The sequence below is a fragment of the Anabrus simplex genome, chromosome 4 (genome assembly GCF_040414725.1).
Source record: "Anabrus simplex isolate iqAnaSimp1 chromosome 4, ASM4041472v1, whole genome shotgun sequence".
Classification (NCBI taxonomy): domain Eukaryota; kingdom Metazoa; phylum Arthropoda; class Insecta; order Orthoptera; family Tettigoniidae; genus Anabrus; species Anabrus simplex.
In genome coordinates, this window is record NC_090268.1 from 105,532,296 (window position 1) to 105,549,489 (window position 17,194).

The 17,194-nt window shown below is 42.4% G+C and overlaps 2 protein-coding genes across 2 annotated transcripts in view; one reads left to right on the forward strand and one right to left on the reverse strand.

Annotated features, from left to right (window-relative positions):
• LOC136871665 (alpha-2-macroglobulin-like protein 1) overlaps positions 1–17,194 on the reverse strand; it is a 261,707-nt gene that overhangs the window by 203,644 nt on the left and 40,869 nt on the right. The window lies entirely within an intron of this gene.
• Positions 13,478–17,194, forward strand: part of pre-lola-G — a 63,888-nt gene continuing 60,171 nt past the window's right edge. The window contains exon 1 of the mRNA XM_068227183.1: positions 13,478–13,565. The gene's annotated coding sequence lies outside the window, so the exon portion shown is untranslated. The remainder of the gene's footprint in view (positions 13,566–17,194) is intronic.

Below are 17,194 nucleotides of genomic sequence, written 5' to 3' on the forward strand. Positions count from 1 at the left end.
GTGAGATGGGAATCGAACCCCCCTCTACTCAGTTGACCTCTCAGGGCTGAGTAGACCCCATTCCAGCCCTCGTACCACTTTTCAAATTTCGTGGCAGAGATGGGGATCGAACCAGGGCCTCCAGGGGTGGTAGCTTATCACACTAAATACTACACCACAAAGGCGGACTTTGAGTAATCATCAAATTAAATCATTAAATGATCACTCCAAGAATATTGCAAGCGGAGGTAGTACGTACTGGACTTCACGGGTTTCATAGAGTTAAGGAGCACATACATAATCGAAAACACCAAGGATACGTTAAGATATCGGCAAAGCTAAACGATTAAAAATGACGGCGACTATAGGCAAACCTGCAATGTCAACCAAACTTAGTACACACATGACATAGTACTATCTAGAGAGAAATTCCGTGGGAGTAAGGCACAACTAGCACCCTGAGGGGTGGAGGCTTTGCTTATTGCTTTATGTCGCGCCGACACAGATAGGTCTTATGGCGACGATAGGACGGGAAAGGCCTAGGAATGGGAAGGAAGCTGCCGTGGCTTTAATTAAGGTACAGCCCCAGCATTTGCCTGGTGTGAAAATGGGAAACCACGGAAAACTATCTTCAGGGCTGCCGACAGTGGGGTTAGAACCCACTATCTACCGGATGCAAGCTCACAGCTGCGCGCCCCTAACCGCACGGCCAACTCGTCCGGTGAGGGGTGGAGGGGGAAAGAGTGACATGTAATAATAATAATAATCGAAAACGATCTATAATAGCGTTGAATCCACAGTTTTCGGGGTTGCTGAGATGAATAGTGACACTCTGAATGCCGTTTAAGTTCAAGTTCAACCACCATCGGCATGGGGAATGAGAAGGGTTGAAAAAGAAAATGACCGAGATTATGTACATGTATATGTGTGTGTATGTTCCAGCAAAGCTCTCAACCAAACTTGGTACACATATGTGACTTACTATCTGCTGCAAAATACTGCGGGGGTAAGACACCCCTAGCACCCCTACGGTTGGGGTCTGGGAGGGAGTAACATGTAAAAATAATCGAAAATAATATTGGTGTCGAATTCATACTTTTCGGGGTCACAGAGATGAACTGTGAGACGTTGGATGCCGTTTAAGTTCCAAGTTCAGCCTCCATTGTCATGCAGGTCACAAGAGATGAGAAAGGAAATAACCAATTAGTAACTTATTGAATTCACAGTTTTCGGATTCGCTAGCTGTCAGCTTACATTCGAGAGATAGTGGGTTCGAACCCCATTCGGTAGCTCTGAAGGTGGTTTTACGTGGTTTCCACCAGGCAAATTCTGGGGATGTACCTTAATTAAGACCACGGCCTCTTCCTTCCGACTCCTAACCCGTTCCAGTCCATCGTCGCCATAAGACCTATCTGTGTCGGTGCGTCGTAAAGCCAATTGCAAAATTAAAAATAAAACCTATGTGAAATCATTTCAAGCGAAAAATTATGTATTTTAATGTATTAGCGATACCCTAAATTAATAACGTACTATTTCGCCACTTTTGTAGAGTAGTTCGTGGAGCCACCACAGTTAGTGTTAGGTTCAAATCTTGAACGTAAATTTCGCAAAAGTGAGTGTACCCCTTTCTGAGCAATGTGAAGAGATTTCTACAGCCTGAATGTACATAGGATTCCGTTGTCGTTTGCTATTCAGTGTTAATACAGTGTGTTCCCTAGCGTGATAACGTGCTTCCTCTGCAATTATTTTTACGCGATCATCTCATAAATACAAAATCCCTCCAGACTGGGTGTGGTTCTCCCTACAGCTCATTCCTGCTCTCTGTATCTCTCCAGAGATGGAACAATATTATAGGTTGTTGTGAGGCTTTATGTGTTCAATATTTCCCAAGAAGAGTCCTAGTAGACCAGTCCTAATGAACAAAATTAAACAATATTATTTATGATCAAGTGTAACGAATCACAAGTAGTTACAGTGAACAGATTGTGGTAAACAATCCTTTCTTTTAAATTATGCCTCTTAAATTTCAATCTGCTATGAGGATAGCTTCCTCAGTAACCATGCAAATCTTTCAGTTTTAATATATTGATTGTAATGACAGGATATTCCGTAGCTGTCACACACATGGAACATATTAACATAATACTTGAAGGTGTATTCATTCTTAATAACCATGTACAATCTATGTCTTCTTCTTCTACTTTGAGTCCTTTTCCCCAGTTATTGGGGTTGACACCTGGCGTGAATTCGGCCTCGTTTAACGGCTGGATGTCCTACCTGATGCCAGTCCTATGTGGAGGGTTGTATTCACTATTGCGTGTTTCTGTGGTGTTTTGCAGTGTGGTGTGTGTATTAAGACGAACACAAACACCCATTCCCGGCGGAGTTAAGCATACGCAGGTAAAATCCCCAAATGGTTGGGAATCGAACCCGGAGCCCTCTGAACCGAAGATTAACAACACTCACCATTCAGCCAAGGAGCCGGACTAATTTATGAAGTGTACAGCACTGATGAAAACCAAACTCCCTGATGTAACAGGCTTGCCAAGGCACTGCTGCTCAGTATAACTCTGATGTGCTGTAATAGGTTGCGCAGGACAAGGGCAAGAAGTGCTGAGTAAGGGTTATCATTTTTGTTAATAGCCTGTTAGTGTTGGAGACGGGTGAAAGGTACTGTATTAGGAAAGTGTAAACATCCGTGTCGTCTCAAGAAATTCACTATGTATATCTTGATTTCATGGAACTATGTTGGAGTGTGGCTTCGTTTGAATAAGGTATACATAAGCTTTATAAGGGTAGAGTGGATCGGGGGGAGATGCCTATAGCTTCGTAGTTCCGTTGGGAACCACCAGATCGCAACAACAACAACTTGTCTCGCGCTTGTTGGCCTCAGCCGTTGAATCCAATACGTATGACTCTGTGTGAACTGTTTTCCCGCTCTGTTATCAAGAAATTCAAGGTAAGAACGTAAGGCGGTGCCTTGTTAATAATGCACAGTTGTTTTAAAGTGCTTATCAGCCTATATAATAAGGAGGATTTGCAAATATTAGTATATGTTGGGCAAGGTACATACTTTGCAGTGTACGTTTTTAAATTCACTAGCTCCGAAGCTGCCATACTGTGCACGTTGCGGGAAGTGGCATCTCACCCCGACTCTCGGTAGAGATGCCACTTTTTCTTCGGGGTAAGATGCCGAAGTTGATTCTTCTGATATAACAGTTTCTTTTCGTAGGAACATGCCAAGAACGTATATCAGGACATCAAACAGGGGTCAGTGGTCCGAAGAGAGCCTGCAAATGGCCATGGAACACGTCCGAACCGGGGGGATGAATTGTTTTAGAGCTTCCCAAGATTATGGAATCCCATACAGAACACTTAAACGACGTCTGGAGAAGAACGACGAAAAGAAGCATGCCATGGGCCCACAAAGTAAGTAGTTACTGATTAATTTTGATGTTTTCTCTCCTTCGGGAGTAAAATGACAACTGGTTCCTAACCGTGAAATTTAATTTAAATTTTAAAAATGCTCTTCTCAGGTAAACTTATACCATATTAAGTATCCATACGCGAACTGTACTCTCCCATTTGCTCCGAAATGTCTTCACTTATTTATTATTATTATTATTATTATTATTAATTTTTATAATTTTACAGGTTGCTTTGGCGAAGAGAACGAGAAGAAGTTGGTCACCTACATAAGACAACTGCAGATTTCTGGATTCCCCCCAACTGGAGAAAATCTACGGAAGTTGGCATTTCAGTTTGCAGAACGAAATGGAATTCCTCACCGTTTTCGTCGAGAAAATGGTATGGCAGGCTGGGATTGGCTACAGTCCTTTCTGAAACGTTTCCCAACGTTAGTTACGAAAAAGCCACAAGGTCTCTCTGTTGACCGGGCTATGGCAATGAATAGGGAAGCAATTTGCAGAATATGTTTCTTTAATTCTGGATGTGTGGTCAGCAAACAATTTACTGGATAAGCCCGGACACTTGTATAATATGGATGAAACCGGGTTTCAGATGAATCCTAGGCCAGACACTGTGATAGCAGAGAAAGAAAACATGTGCAATAACTGTGCTAAAGAACTCTGATACAAGAGTCATCCTTACAGCTGATTTAATGTGGTTACACTATAATTTTGTGTGTTTATTTTTTTATAATCATAATAAATATGCTTTAAGAATTGAATTTAGACGATTTGTCTCCAGAATGACATAAAACTAGTAGTCGAAACTCATCCAGATTTAATTGCCATCTTACCCCGATGCTCGGGGTGAGATGACTAAATACATGCCTTCATAAATAAATGTTTAAAACGTACAATTACTAATGATTGGCATAGCTAACTGGCCTATATATAGAAAAAACTCGGCAAAATATTACTGTTTTATGTCTAATTCGAACTCTCAATTTTTATGTACATTTTTGTCCTCCAAACACTAAGTATGGCATCTTCCCCCGATCTACTCTATATTTTAAGTACGATCGTCCTCAACCACGCCGCCGCGGCATTTTGACGGACTTCGTCATAGTTACTTGACTGGAGTACAGTCCTTAAAAATGCGGAAGTAGATTGTTTCTATTCAAGTTTCAGTTTACTAAGACTTCGCGTGTGCTGTGTTAAAGGACGCAAGTTCGCCTTTCTGCAAGCTGAACGTGTTCAATAATTGCGTGTGTTGAACGTTTCATTTATCGTCTTCAAGTCAATTAGATTGTCAAATAAAGGAAAGACAATTATCCTATAAGTCAAGCTACAGTTCTATGGGAATTCTTGGTATCATGTTTAATAATTAAAAAGATATGCTATTAGTGCGACACAGCCTACTCTTCATTCGCTGTCAATATTTTGTAAATGGTAGTCTATTATCAACCTGCAAGTACCCTAGGGGCGTTTTAGTTCATTTCATCAAGTGCATTTTATTTAATGTTACGCCTGTTGTAGTAACAGGGGATTATATATTTCTGTTGTTTTCAGCAGCTCAATTACCAGCTTACCTGTCTTCTAAAGCACGATACCCTGTGGATGGGGACGGTAGAATATATCCACCTGTCGTAAGAGGCGACCGCGTGTTGGCGACCACGCGACCCTTGGCTAAGTTCTGGCACTGCTTCCACTTACTTGTGCCAGGCTCCTCACTTTCATCTGTCCTGTCCGACCTTCCTTGCTCAACTCTTGTTCTTTTCCGGCCCCGACGCTAATAGGTTTCCGAGGGCTAGGGAGTCTTTTAATTTCATGACCTTCGTGGCCCTTGTCTTTCTTTGGTCGATACCTTCATTTTTCGAAGTGTCGGTTCCCTTCCACTTTTTCTATCTGATTAGTGTTATATAGAGGATGGTTGCCTAGTTGTACTTCCTCTTAAAACAGTAATCACCACTACCACCACCTCACTTTCATCTGTCCTATCCGACCTCCCTTGTTCAACAATCCTCTTCTTTGAAATAGGATGGATATATTCTGTAGATGATAGAATTCCAAGTATCATCTTTTCGGCCAGTGGCTAACGAATGTTTAAGAATGCCGTCGCGTTTCGATAATGTATAAAATTAAATATTTCGCTGCCGGCCAATCTTTGTGCCCCTCTGAAGTCTGAGAACGTCCATGACACAGCCGTGTCGAGGAGTCGTAGCAGAACGATGGACCCCCGAGCAACGGGACAAACGATAGGGAAGGATAAGTAAATCCCTATAAATTCCCTCTACCGGACAGCAAGGAGAGCTAGTTTTTTTGTTTTTGTTTTTTGCTAGTTGCTTTACGTCGCACCGACATAGATACGTCTTATGGCGACGATGGGACAGGAAAGGCCTAGGAATTGGAAGGAAGCGGCCGTGGCCTTAATTAAGGTACAGCCCCAGCATTTGCCTGGAGTGAAAATGGGAAACCACGGAAAACCATTTTCAGGGCTGTCGACAGTGGGGTTCGAACCTACTATCTCCCGAATAGGGCCCTACTGGATACTGGCCGCACTTAAGCGACTACAGCTATCGAGCTCGGTAACAAGGAAAGCTGGTCGGTAGAGTACAGAGAGAAAAAGAGCAACAACAAAAACGGAATGATCATGCCAGTGTGTTACACAAATCTGGGATAGAGGTCATGTGTCATGTTATGATTCATCACGGTCTCGTTCGAGATGTTATCATTGTAAGTGTAAAGTCCAGTAAAATATTTAGTCTTCTGCTTTGACTTAACCAAACATATAGTAGGCCTACATTTTGTTGGTCACATTCCTTTTAGATACAGAATGAACGCGTATAACAGATTGGAGTTGCCAGGTGCCTCGTATTTCTACAATTTGCTTTACGTCGCACCGACACAGATAGGTCTTATGACGACGATAGAATAGGAAACACCTAGGAGTGGGAAGAAAGCGGCCGTGGCCTCAGTTGCCTGGTGTGAAAATAGGAAACCACGGAAAACCATCTTCAGGGCTGCCGATAGTGGAATTTGAACCCACTTTCTCCCGGAAGCAAGTTCATAGCTGCGCGCCCGTAACCGCGCGGCCAACTTGGCTGGTGTCGTATTTCAAGCCAGAAATGATAGTTCCATATTGACCTAATACGAGGCGGTCAAAATTCCTTATCTGTAGACCAGCAAGAACGAACTATGTTATTATTTCCCTCTTTATTTCAGTCATTTGAGGTTAACTGAAAGACAAATGGATGTTGTTATGAATCACTTAACAAAGCGCCATTTTTTTAAAATTATTGCTCCATCTGGTAGCTAAAAGTGTAGAATGTATACAGGGTTATTCACCTATGATGCTACACGGACATAACGTCTAAACCATTAAAGATATTGGTATTCTGTTTTCATACTCGTAAATGATACCCAGGGGTTTGTAAAATAATGTGCTACTTATTACCCTGGGGTGATTAATAACCGAGATATTGATACTAACTCCATATTTTTAAATGGAACGGCACGAATACATGAACCCTACCTAAAAGTTGATACGCGTATAAGTTCAAAATCAGACAGTTACTTTTTGAGATATCAATAAAAACCGCATTTGGGCTTTTGCGTGCCCCATCAGACAGAATGCAGTCGGCCAAGGACGTATTGGCACGCAAGCTGTTTCCTGGCATTGATTCCAGCCCCAGAACGTATACCAGGCATGTACTGTAAACTATCGTACACATAATGTGATGTACCGTAACATATCTGTGTGTGAAACGTTGTTGTATGACTGGCAAACACACAACGAGGAAGGGAGATTAAAGTTTAATTGTTTTGTTTTGAAATCCATGTGTAAACAGGTTGCGCTCAGTTTGGCGTCTTTCCCCACGGATGGGAATGGGAAGGATTTGGAAAGGACGTCGGCCGTGGTCGATCTCAAAGGTACCAATCCGGTATTTGCCTAGTGTTGGGCATGGGACACCATGAACCAGGTAGGGAGAGGCAGACTCGAACCCGAATGCACGCTACTACATTATTAATTTGCTTTTCTAGAAGGAGCTGTTCAGGTCTCCTGTGTTAAGTTTATTTCTCAATTCTCAAGTTAAAGTTATTATCTTATTCCTTTTTAAAACACCAACCTCACTGTCCTGACATTAGTTTACCTGTCATACACACTTAGCAAACCCATCACATGTGTACGATATGCTTAAATGCCTGGTATCCATTGTGTGGCTGGAATCACACCCAGGAATCTGCTTGCGCGTCAATATGCCCTTGCCCGACTGGACGCTGTCTGATACGACATGCAAAACCGCGCATGCTGTTCTTATTGATACCTCAACAATAAATGTACCATTTTGAAAATACTTACACATTTGAATTTGTACGCAGTTGAACTTTTAGGCCAGCTGTATGCATTTGTGCCATTCCACTTAAAAATATGGAGTTGATATGATATCAATATCTCGGACATTAATCACCCCATGAGAGTACGTAGGCACATTATTTTACAAGCCCCTGGGTATCATTTACGAATATGAGAACAGAATACCGATATCTTTAATGGTTTAGACGTTATTTCCTTAGGGGAATAACCCTGTATTGTTAATTGTTCGGACTTCCGTGGTGGTGAGTATTGTTTTAAGAGGATGTACAGCTAGGCAACCGTCCTCTACAGTACATAACACTAATCAGAGAGGAAAAAATGGAAGGGATCCGACACTTCGAAAAATGAAGGTGTTGGCCAAAGGAACACAAGGGCCACGAAAGGCGTGAAAATGAAAGACTCCCGAGGCCTCGAGTGCTCTAATACCGTCGGGGTCGGAAAAAAGCAAGAGTCGACCAAGGGAGATCGGATAGGATAGATGAAAGTAAGGAGCCTGGCACAAGTAAGTGGAAACAATGTCAGGACTCAGCTAAGGGCCCCGTGGTCGCCAACCCACGCTCCAAAGTTCAGAGCCCTTGGGGCCCCTTCTAGTCGCCTTTTACGACAGGCAGGGAATACCATGGGTGTTATTCTACCGCCCCCACCCACACGGGTGTTCTCAACATGATTTCGTGGGAAATTCATTTTGACCAAACGCCAACCCCTTAATCAACAAGTGACGAGCCGCCATTTCTGAGTCTGAATCAAAATTGCAGATGAATATGATATTTGACAGAATATAACCCTGCACTTAAATAAGCAATGCAATTTGTTGAAAAGTACCCTATTCTACACTGCGCAGAATGTTTTAAAGTCTAATCGTATCACTAAATGACAATGTTATTGGTTATTAGACTATGTGATGCTAAAACAAGAACACCAAAGAAACTGCAATAAGGGGAGATGTCAATGTAAATGCACTGCTTCATAAAAACTCAAATAAATCAGGAAGTTTTAAATCTAGCGGGATGAAACTTGACGATTAAATCCCATCCTTGCCTAGTGATGTTACCTTATTTTGAACATTTTCAGAAAATGTTTGGGTATATATTAGAACCATAAATTTTTGGTAAGGTAAGGGTGTATTCTGCCCGAAGGCAAGTCCGAACCTCCGCAGAGGTGTGCCTGAGCCGGAGTTTACGTACGATAGAGTGGCCAGTTCCATTCCGCTCCTCCATTCCCTTACCCCCCACCAACTGCGCGTGGCAACCCATCCAACTCTTGACTACGACCAATGTTGCTTAACTTCGGAGCTCTCACGGGACCCGGTGTTTCAACACGGCTACGACCGTTGGTATAAATTTTTGAAATGTTTAAATAAAAATATATATCTTACTTGTTTGAGTAAGAAGATAGTACAATGACATTTTGTATGCTATTTCATCTCATCATCATCATCATCATCATCATCATCATCATCATCATCTGTTTACCCTCCAGGGTCGGCTTTTCCCTCGGACACAGCGAGGGATCCCACCTCTACCGCCTCAAGGGCAGTGTCCTGGAGGTTCAGACTCTTGGTCGGGGATACAACTGGGGAGAATGACCAGTACCTCGCCCAGGCAGCCTCACCTGCTATGCTGAACAGGGACCTTGTGGAGGGATGGGAAGATTGGAAGGGATAGGCAAGGAAGAGGGAAGGAAGCGGCCGTGGCCTTATGTTAGGTACCATCCCGGCATTCGCCTGGAGGAGAAGTGGGAAACCACGGAGAACCACTTCCAGGATGGCTGAGGTGAGAATCGAACCCACCTCTACTCAGTTGACCTCCCGAGGCTGAGTGGACACCGTTCCAGCCCTCATACCACTTTTCAAATTTCGTGGCAGAGCCGGGAATCGAACCCGGGCCTCCGGGGGTGGCAGCTAATCACGCTAACCACTACACCACAGAGGCGGACTATTTCATCTCATACACAAGATCAATTCTATGTAAGGGAATTTCTCTAGGTTTTCCTGTATAAAAGTTATGATTTTTCAGATTTATACATTACTAAATGCTCTTATGGATGTGAAGTTAAAAATAGTGACAAGTGAAAAGTTTTTAAAATACTGGGATTTGCTTACGTGGGAATGAAGTCTGACCATAGTTGAGTAAGTGTGCTAAATTTCATCTGGATCACATGAATTTGGATAAAAGTGCACCTATATTTTAAAATGTGTAAGTTTTGGGAAATTAAGAATAAAGTTTAAGCGCTACAATAATGCATAAAGTGTTTCACTTGTCATTTAGAAGTCTCCATATGAATAATGAGGATCACTAGGAAGTTCACTAAATAATCCTCGTGACAACTTTTGCCTGGTAGTATTTGGGTAGAATTATTAATTTAATTTCGTGTGGCTATTTCTAGCCGGGTGCCGCCCTTGTAACGCAAACCCTCCGATGAAGGTGGGCGGCATCTGCCATATTTAGGTAACTGCGTGTTATTGTGGTGGAGGATAGTGTTATGTGTGGTGTGTGAGTTGCAGGGATGTTGAGGACAGCACAAACACCCAGCCCCGAGCCGCGAATCGAACCCGCGACTCTCTGAACCGAAGGCCAGTACGCTGACCATTCAGCCAACGAGTCGGACGGTAGAATTATTCATACTCTTGGTTACCATAACCTCTACGGGAACACGTTCTTGTCTTATGGATAGCATGCAATGTATTCTTGACCCCTTTATATTCCTACTTTGGTAATCTACCCATTGATATAAATATTAACTAAACTCACTACAAGAAGTAAATTCACTGTAAAACTCAGTAAAATATTGTGATTTCCAAACTCGGTAACTAAAACTTTGTAAACACAAGTCAGTGGCTTCTATGTCCGGTTCCATGGCTAAATGGTTAGCGTGCTGGCCTTTGACCACAGGAGTCCCGGGTTCGATTCCCGGCAGGGTCGGGAATTTTAACCTTAATTGGTTAATTTCGCTGGCACTGGGGCTGGGTGTATGAGTCGTCTTCATCATCATTTCATCTTCATCACGACGCGCAGGTCGCCTACCGGAGTCAAATCAAAAGACCTGCACCTGGCAAGCCGAACTTGTCCTCGGACACTCCTGGCACTAAAAGCCATACGCCATTTCATTTTTTACTGGCTTCTATACGTATAGTGCTATCGTCTGCATGTACAATGAGGAAGGGAAAATACTATTTCAAAACATTTCATGCAAAATTAGAAGAAAATCAAGTGGAATACTGTATAAGGAGACGTAGTGTATCCCATTACCGTAAAAGGGGCCGTGGCTCTCTCCATTGTTTTTGTTTGTCCAACCCTTGCCCTCTTTCTCTGCGAGGTCTGATATGAGGTGAGATGAATCTGTCGTGGCGGGTTTTTATGACCGGATGCCCTTCCTGACGTCAACCTCATCAGAAGAGTTAATGGGATGAAATGAATGACGTGATATATGGTAGCAGGAAAGGAGAGGGTGAAACTCGGTCCCGGCACATAGCCTACTCCTGTCGAATAGCACCAAGGTGTTCGCTCAAGGCTTAACGTCTCCTTCCGACGGACGAATCACCATCAACAGCATCGTATGCCCTCACTCTATATGAGCAATGCGGAGATGTTTGGAATTTAATCCCGGCTTTCGGCACGCAGTCCAGTCTAGTGATTACCGTGCCGGCCAACATTCTGATTGTGAAACTTTTTTCGACCAACGGGATTAAAATGGGCTAACCACGGTGTCGAACCGTTTAGACGTCAACGCCTATGAAAATTTGGAATTTTGTTCTTTGGGCATGCCTCTTCAAATAAAAGATAAAAATGCCATCGTTATGATTTTTACTGATACCTCACTAATCTCACTAATATTGATACATTAACAAGAAAATGCACCTGTTTAATTTCATTTTGGTATATACACTTTATATTTAACAGGAAGATCAATTGCTCGCCTCTGTGGTGTAGTGGTTAGTGTGATTAGCTGCCATCCCCGGAGGCCCGGGTTCGATTTCCGGTTCTGCCATGAAATTTGAAAAGTGGTACGAGGGCTGGAACGGGGTCCATTCAGCCTCGGGAGGTCAACTGAGTAGATGTGGGTTCGAGTCCCACTTCAGCCATCCTGGAAGTGGTTCTCCGTGGTTTCCCACTTCTCCTCCAGGCAAATGCCGGGATGGTACCTAACTTAAGGCCACGGCCGCTTCCTTCCCTCTTCCTTGCCTATCCTCTCCAATCTTCCCATCCCCCACCAAGGCACCTGTTCAGCATAGCAGGTGAGGCCGCCTGGGCGAGGTACTGGCCATTCTCCCCAGTTGTATCCCCGACCCAATGTTTCACGCTCCAGGACACTGCCCTTGAGGCGGTAGAGGTGGGATCCCTCGCTGAGTCCGAGGGAAAAGCCAACCCTGGAGGGTAAGCAGATTAAGAAGAAGAAGAGAAGAATTAATACTCGTACAAAGAATTTTGCGTCTGTGTAAATATCTTGGAATCTTTTTTTTTTTTTTTTTTTTTTTTTGGTGCTTGGTCAAGAGATGCATAACACCATCCAAATTACAATATACCACATTATCCAGCCCATGTTAACTGAACCATACACAACATTTGTTCTACACATTCTTGACGTTTTTTCCCCTGTGTGTCGGGGCAGTAGAATAACATCCACGGTATACCCTGTCTGTCGTAAGAGGCGACTAAAAGGGGCCCCAGGGGCTTTTAACTTGGGAGCGCGGGTTGGCAACCATGGGGTCTGTAGCTGTGCCCTATCTCCTTGTGGTTGGAAACGGTAGAATAACACCCATAGTATTCCCTGCCTGTCGTAAAAGGTGGTTAAAGGGGCCCTAGGATCTCTTAACTTGAGATTGTGGGTTGAGGACCACGGGGCCCTTAGTTGAGTCTTGACCGGGCGAGTTGGCCGTGCGGTTAGGGCCGCGCAGCTGTGAGCTTGCATCCGGGAGATAGTGGGTTCGAATTCCACTGTCGGCAGCCCTGAAGATGGTCTTCCGTGGTTTCCCCATTTTCATTCCAGGCAAATGCTGGGGCTGTACCTTAATTAAAGCCACGGCCGTTTCCTTCCATTCCAAGGCCTTTCCTATCCCATCGTCGCCATAAGACCTATCTGTGTCGGTGCGACGTAAAGCAAATAGAAAAAAATGATTAAGTCTGAATGATTCTTCAGTGGTTGTCTAATCTTCTGTATGACATTGTTAAAAATGAGGTAACAACTTTTCAGGGCAATGATAAATGTACTAAAAATGGATGGACTGTTATGAACAATGACAAGTTTCAGTACGTGTATTTATGAATAAATTGCACTATTATGTCAATATAATAATAAAACAATTATAATTCTGAAACAAAGTTTACAACTTTTTTTTCTAATTCTCTCTTTGTTTGTCTTGTATTTTCTGTTTAAGGACGACACAAACACCCGGTCCCCGGGCCAGTGGAAATAACCAATTAACTTGCAGAAAACGAGTCGAGTCCTCTTGATTTCCTCGACCGCACATCTGTCCGATATTTTAATTTCAGAACTCTGGCAACCCTGGCTTCAAAAAACAGAACGTAGACCTGAACGTTGTACCTCGCACGTCAATTATTAAGCTTCAAAAAACACTGGGTCGCAAGTTGACTGCTTTAAGATTTGGCAAGGCGTCTCTTTGTGTTAGGATTAGTTCGTAGTTGGTATTCCAGCTTTTGCCTACGTAACGTCCGGCATGATCACCTTTACGTTTGTATGGAGCCAGTGTATGCCTTACCTCGTAGTGATAACGACAGGTTTCGAGCTCGTGTGCATGTTAAGTGTGGTGTATTTGGAAATGTGAGTGGCGACGCAGAGTGAAAACGGTAAGAATCTTTTACTGGTTTATATATTCAGGTTTCGTTTGCACAAACTGTTAGATGACCACGTGGGGCAGTAAAAATGTAGAAAGAAAACTGTGAGGGTATTTTAAAATTAAATACAGCAAGTATGGTAATGAACTGATTCTCGTCTCGAAAGTGCCATGAATACAAAACCATTGTCGAATAATAGTGTTTCAATCTCAGTACAAATAGTCAAGTGTCCTCTCTGACGCAATTACGTACAGCCAGAACTACTGAATGTAGAAACCGACATTTCTGGAATGTATAGTTGTTTACAAGGAACTCACATTTTAAAATTCAAACAGAGTATAATAAGGGGATGATTAACAAAGTTATTTTTGAAACTATTATTGTGTTTGACAAAAATATTTGGCAAATTTCATAATTATATTGGTGCCTTAAGGAGTAAAAATGGCCAGTGATTCATGTTCATGTGTCCTTGAAACCCCTCAAATTAAAAACATACTGGGCTTTCAAGGCATGAAAGTGAGATTGTAACAATTGTTCACGTAATCTCATTAACTTGATGAAAAAACCCTTATCATTTCGATAAATTTTTACCATAATTTAAGACAGTCATAGGCCTATATGTTTCAGAATACCTGACCCGTTCAAAAGTTATCTTGTGTATTTACGCAAGACGAATATCTCCCATTACATGCGTCTCCGAAGTGTCTGCGGCAGCATGTGTGTAACTAGACATTTTTGCCAGTGTTTGTGAAATGTGTTTCCGATCCTTAAATGTACCATTCGATTAAGTATTACAGCCTAACCAGTTTTACAATTTGAACGCGATAAAGACGAAATATCTAGGCCAATGAAGGTGGCGTTTTACCTCAGGTCAGGTAATGCTGTAAACATGCATAACAAGCCAAATCAATCAAAGGAAACGACAGCTTCCAGGATATTTGCAAAATGTATTTTAAACAGCCATTTTAAAGTTCAAGTAGTGTACTGAGAATTTGTTTTACATATTTTTTACATTTGCTGTTAATCACGTTTTTGCTGTAGGGGGTGAATCTCATGAGGTACAGTTAGTTTCAAGCAAACTACCATACAGGTAGTTGCCTAAGGGGTGAATTTTGCTCTCAATGTTAAATTTTCAATTTACAGTTAAATTTGTTTTTAGTACATTATTTGGTAAAATTTTCGACTAGCTGAAGTTGAATACCTCGTGATGGAGGAGACATTGTATTGTTTTTTGGTATCGTTGCGTTGAGAGTAAAAGGAAAACGCGCAAAAGCATATGCAGGGTGAGTCTCTCCTCATCGACAACACGCAGGGAGGTGACGGGAGATGATAACGAGGAGTTTAAGAAATCTCTTGAAAAATCCCTCCGAAACCCGTAAAAGTAGTTAATGGGACGTAAAAAGCAATAACATTGTTAACAAATATGGTGTAGTACATTGCTACTGTTAGTTGACTGCAGTTTATCAAAGTTGGAGAACAACTACTACTAAATGTTTTCATTCCTCCCCTGACGGGGGAGGCGGGCCTCTTAGACGGTGTTGGAGAACAAGCATCATGTTGCGTTACCCAGACGTTGACTACCTCGCAAGCTGCATTGCTTCTCGCCTGGTCCAGTGTAGACCAAGTTACACGAGCAGCTTTCATAAGCAGTTTGGCACAGTTTGCAATACGAAATGGTCTCGTACACATTCACTATTCACACTTATAGTATGCGCACTTTTTAGTGATAGATTTTTGTACTCGTTGGAGAAGTAAGAAGGGTTCCGTTAATACTGCCAACTGAATGGAAATGAAATCTGAATTGAATCGATAATATGATCAATCGATATGAATTTTTAAAACCTTTATTATTTTAAGCAAACAACTGTGTCACACACACAATATATAATACTATATGACATTTCCCGTTGCGAAACGTGTTCCTAGCATGAATTCTATAGTTTGGCTTTGCTGTGTAAACAACAACAGTACGAGTACTTAAAGTGTACGCCAGATGTCGCACAGCGATGATAAGCGCTTCTTAGTTTGTGTTTCAAAGGTTGCCAATACGAAATTCGAAGATAACCGAAGTCGACCACTTCAGCACTAGGGTGTAAATCTATTACTAAAAAGTGCGCAGATAGTATACATAAACTGCGTATGTGAGAGTTACTAAGGAATTCCCTACGTTACGTTGCTGACTCAGGGCATCTGTTTTGGTCTGCAATTAACGGCTGAAACATTCAGTTGCATAGGCTGTGACATAAGAATTGAGATACCGTAATAATTTGTTAGTGTGTCTTTGCGTATAGTCAGCGCACCTTTTAGCGATATTTCTTTGTGTGGGACGGTGAAGTAAGGAGGGAGCTCTCGCGGTTCCGGTAATACTGCCAACAGAATGAAAATGAAATCTGAATTGAATCGATAGTATGATCGATCGATCGATATGAATTTTCTAAACCTTTATTATCTTAAGCCAACAACTGTGTCATACACACTTTATATAACATTATATAACATTTCTCGATGCGAATCTTGTTCCCAGCATGAATTCTATAGTTTGGCTTTGCTGTGTAAACAACAATAGTACTAGTACGTAAAGTGTACGCCAGATGTCAAACAGCAATGCATAAGCGATTCATAGTTTGTGTTTCAAAGATTGCCAATACGAATCTCGAAGACACCTGAGGTCGACCTATTCAGCACTACGGTGTCCATGTATCGCTAAAAGGTGCGCGTACGGTACTTCTGTATCAACATGATTGCTTGAAGAGATGCTGCTTTTTTCATAACCTATTTTATTTAAGTTTATGATAGCATGAGTTTTGCTACAGAAGCGATATAGTAGCGGCGTAGTATTCGGTATTATTCTGCTTCATAAATGTTAGTAGGAGAGTTAAACATGTTAAGACCCCCTGTGGGTGGGGGACGCAGACGAATACACCCACGGTATCCCCTGCCTGTCGTAAGAGGCGACTAAAAGGGGCGACCAAGGGATGATCAAATTAGAACCATGAGACTACTTGTAATTAGTACCATCACGCAGGGAACACCATGGGTCGCTTTTACTTGCGCGTAGTACCACTATGTTAGATACAGAATTGGTTTGTGATTAGTAGCGACGGTGTGTGGCTCAGGATGCATTTTACAGTGCCTGTGATTTGTACCCCTATATGAGCAACACCATGGGATGAGCGACACCATGGTTCTGCCTTGCCTATGATTAATATCCACGATGTGAGGAACACCATGGGATAGTGCGGGTCCCTGTGGTTAGTCCACTTAAGTGAGGAACGCCATAGGTTTACGTTGGCTGTAAATAGCGTCGCAGTGTGCGAAACACCATAGGTCTGTGTTACATGTGCGAATTTCATTACCTGTGAGTAGTACCATAATGTGTGGAATACCGCGAGTCTACGCTACTTTTCATTAGTACCGCAACATGACACATAACATGATTCTATTTTCCTAGCGACAAGTACCATTATGAGGAGCCGATGATCTGGATTTTGGACCCGTTTCGACTACAAGCATCATCGATTCAGTATTGTGTTTTAGAAGCAGTCCCTTGGTCAGTAATACTATTGTTTAACGCTAGTTTCTGGGAATGTGGGGCGTTGCGGGTCGGATCCACTGATTGTTTTAACTTCACATCCATCCAA